This window comes from Lycium barbarum, chromosome 4 (genome assembly GCF_019175385.1).
Source record: "Lycium barbarum isolate Lr01 chromosome 4, ASM1917538v2, whole genome shotgun sequence".
In the NCBI taxonomy this organism is placed as follows: Eukaryota; Viridiplantae; Streptophyta; class Magnoliopsida; order Solanales; family Solanaceae; genus Lycium; species Lycium barbarum.
In genome coordinates, this window is record NC_083340.1 from 72,077,446 (window position 1) to 72,081,403 (window position 3,958).

A 3,958-nucleotide genomic window follows, 5' to 3' on the forward strand; every position below is an offset into this window, starting at 1 on the left:
TTTCTTTAGTCTTTAGCCAAAGCTTGACTTTACTAAACTAATAAATAAGGCTCGCGCTAGGCGCTTACCTTTTTTGGCTGTAGGGTTGGGGTGGCTTGGTGGGTGAGACTGATAGAAAGAAAGGACGGGGGGCAACCATGCATGGTACTTCTCGACCCTGTCTCCGAGGGACAGTTGAACTAGCGACTCATGAATGCTGCCGGGTTGGACGAGCCAATAACTCGAAGGCGTTCGGTCTATTTTTTGAGCAAGAATCACAGCCTTACCTTATCTTCTCCATGATATGGACTCCAAGTTCTTATGGCAGAGCACGAGGAGATTTATCATCAATATGATGATTGGAATGGAAACTAGAAGCACGACTGGGGTCCTCGTGGTCCAAGATAATCAAACCATCAATAACAGTAACGTAAGCATGAGACTTTTTGGTAGTACCGGTGAACCAGATGGCCGTGGCGATAGAATCTGGGATGGAGGACTTGTAGTATCTCTCTAGATCTGGCAAAAGCGAAAGACCCCCTAACATAATTCGAATGGAGGCTGACTGCTGAGCCCACTCTGGCCTCGCGGGGCGGGCCCCTGTGGTTGTGAGCTGGAGCTGCCATAGCTTATGGCTATAGCAATGGGAGGACCCCAGCAGAGAGAAAAGTCAGGATAACGAGCGCTCCGCCCGCCAAGCGGGCGGCAGGAGCTGCTGGCAAGTGCTTGGTAAGCCAACAGCCCAGTGAACCGAGCGGGGCACTCGAAGAAAGGGGGGCACACTGAGCAAGTACGGGAAATTGGCCCCGCTCCCCTTTCTTAAAAGCAAGGACCACTACGAGAGGTCAAACCAAGGATCTATGGAAGTGGGGGCTCGTCCCCGGTAAATATTGGATCAAACAATAGGGGGTCGTAGCACTGACCTCTTTTTTTTATTGATTCAATACAATAGGGGAAAAGATCGTACAGTTCCCTACCGAGACAAACTCTCAACGGATCCTCCGCGCGCTGGGAATACCTCTTCCGTGCGTCTTTCTCATGGCGGGAACATAACAACAGGGAAAGACCCGGCCCAGGGCGAGCTTTATTTATTGTTGAGAGAATGGGGAGTGAATCGAATTCCGTTTCCGTTCTTTGGGGGCTTTCGAGCCCCTCTCGATCTTTTTCGTAGTTGAGAAGGGGGAAGGAGTCTAAATCAATGGACATTAATGAACAAATAAACCCCCTACCTATTCAGAAAGACTTGTCGAAGTCTACCAACCCCTTTCAAGTCGGGAATGACATATCAGTCTGATATTCTAATATGTTGACTTGCACCCAGGCCTAGCTCTCTGTGGTGGGGCGGTCTCGCTAGGTGAGATAATAAGACCAAAGCATGAAAAATCGGCTGCCTGCGAAATCAAGAGGAAAGCTTTGGTTGTTTGCTTTAGCAACGACGGTAAAGGGAAGGTTCTGTAGTCAACTGCACTTTGTCACTTCCTGCTCTGTCGGGTCATTTGATCTTCTCAGTTCCACTCGGGCATACGCTTTCATAGGCTCGACACAGGTTGTGACGTCGGGTCCTCTCTTCTCTTCATGAATCTCAGTTGGAAGCCCCCATTTTCATCAGACATCCAATGAAGTAGGAGCTCGCTCCCTACCTAGCGGTACTTCCATGGCTTGCCTCTCGAGGTCCTGTTTGAAAGGCAGTTGCGAGAACCTGTCTGGATTGAGTGGTCCTTTCTCGGGCAGCTACTGAGACATAGGTTGGCCCGAGCTTCCCTTGGCATACCTTCGTTACCATTACTAAGAAAAGTAAGTAGGAATTTGTCCCAGATAAACTACTGATCTAGCTCTTTCGCATCGAGGAAAACCCCTATTTCCTCTTTCAGGTTAGGCGCCCTTTGCTCGAACGAAAGAGGGGTCTTTGCCGGGACCAATTCTAGTAGTTAGATTCAATATTCAAAAAGTCTTAAATAGAAGCCAAATCCATGAGAGAGAATCCTTCGAAGCCAATCCAGAGGCCGATAAAGATCGAAGGAATCGCTAACTTCCCGCTTCGGAATAAGTGTGATAAATGTTGAATTTCTCGATTTCTCGATTTAAGGATCTGACCTGCTTTTAAGAAACTTCAATAGCTTTATTAATGTGTGAGGCCACATCCTTTGACAGAAGGCAGCCGGGAATTCGTCGGTACCTGGGGCTTTATTCAGATTCTCATTCTTCAAACCTTCTTCAAACGTGATCTCCCGTCTAAGCCACGGATTGTCCTCCGCGTCCATTTTTGGGTGCATTGGCCATCATCTCGATTCAGATTTTTTTTGTTGTAGGCAGCAGCGCTAATACGTAATCTCCCATCAGCGGTATGGGTAGCAGCTACTATCAGTACGCCAGTCTAAGGCTGTTCGTAGAGGTAGGTCGTAGAGATCTATGAAGGGCTATCTTTAGCATAAATAGCATGGTTAATTATAGAATAGCGTGATGGCCGTAAGAAGATCATAAATAAGGTAAATAGTCTGGAGTGGATGTCTAGATCAGGGTGTCAGCATCACACATATAGCATGTGTGCCATGAGTGAGAGGGTGGTCGTAGATCAGCCCTCAGCTCTTCTTTTGAAATTCTCGAAGATGATGACTTATCGGCTTGAGGCTTCTTTTCTTTTCAAGCTGAGTAGAAATTTCATAAGAGAAGAAAATTTCACAGAAGGTTCTTCAATAGTATGCCCGGTTCACGAGGTTCTACCACTGCAGGGCCCAGTTGCCATTCTCCCATTACACAAGTCGTCCAAGGGATAGGACCCCCGCACTGTAAAACGTTTCCTTTTTATACAACTCATGATATCTTTCTTCTGTGCATATCTAGGTTTTAATAACTTCTGGGTTTATACCAAATTGATCGTAGAGAGAGTTCATTAGTATCTTGTAGATATATACCATAGCTGCATCTTCCTTTATCTTTGCTTCTTGTCTTCTAGCGAAGATGTCTGATACAAAGCCTTCGAAAGGACTCTTCTTTTTCTCATACAAGCAGCCCCTTTCCAACCAGTCAAGTGGCTTTCCGCTCCTCGGCTTGAGCCGAGTGGGGTGGGGTTTGATCTTTTGCTGCTCCCATTGACCACAGAGGCATGCGAGAGAAAGCGCAGAACAATGATTCAATGATTGAAGAGGCAAAATTCGTCAAGAATAATAATGAAATGGCAGTTTTATTGCCAACCCCTCTCTCCGTTTTGAAAACTGGACATCAAAATGCCTTGCGCTAACGGCCCCTTCTTCACGTTGAAGTGAATCGTGGCAGCAGCCCGAGGTGGGAATGAATCCTTCTTGTGTGCTTTCAAATCTTTCATCAACTTAAGGGTTCTCCCGGGGAACTCGCCTTTGGGATTCAGAAATATCTGTTTCTGCTTTTCAGGCACTACCTGTCCACCATTTCACTCATCCTATCCATCCTTTCCGCGTAATCCATCTTCAAGCCGCGGCCGAAAGAACTACCTTTCACATCCAAACTCGGGGTCCTACCCTTGTCTTTCGCCTTATCGCCTTTACGCTCCTTCCCTTGCCAATGGATCAGAATCTTTTCCAACAACGTCCAGGACTCTATCATCCCAACCCCCCTACGACTAAGGAATCGAACATCAAGAGATAGAATAAGGCAAGAGGGATAGCTGGATCTGAGCGGGATTCAGAAGAATCAGCAGCACGTTCATGCCAAAAATAAGCAGGTTTCCGGCCTGAAACCATCCTTCATTCAAAGGCTAGTCACTGGTCTTCTCTCCCTTTCTTTTCTTTTGATGGCATGAGCTTGTTCAGTGCCACAGCTCTTTTATTTATTAAAATATAATAGAGCTGCCTTCATTCATTCCTACCCCATCCTTAGGTCAATCCGCGTAATCCCGAACAGCCACTTCTTTAACAGCTGCCCTCTTGGCAAGATAAAGCCATCAGTCAGCTGTACAATGTAAAGATCACAATCAACTTCCCAATCCGTATCCCTAAAGCCCTCA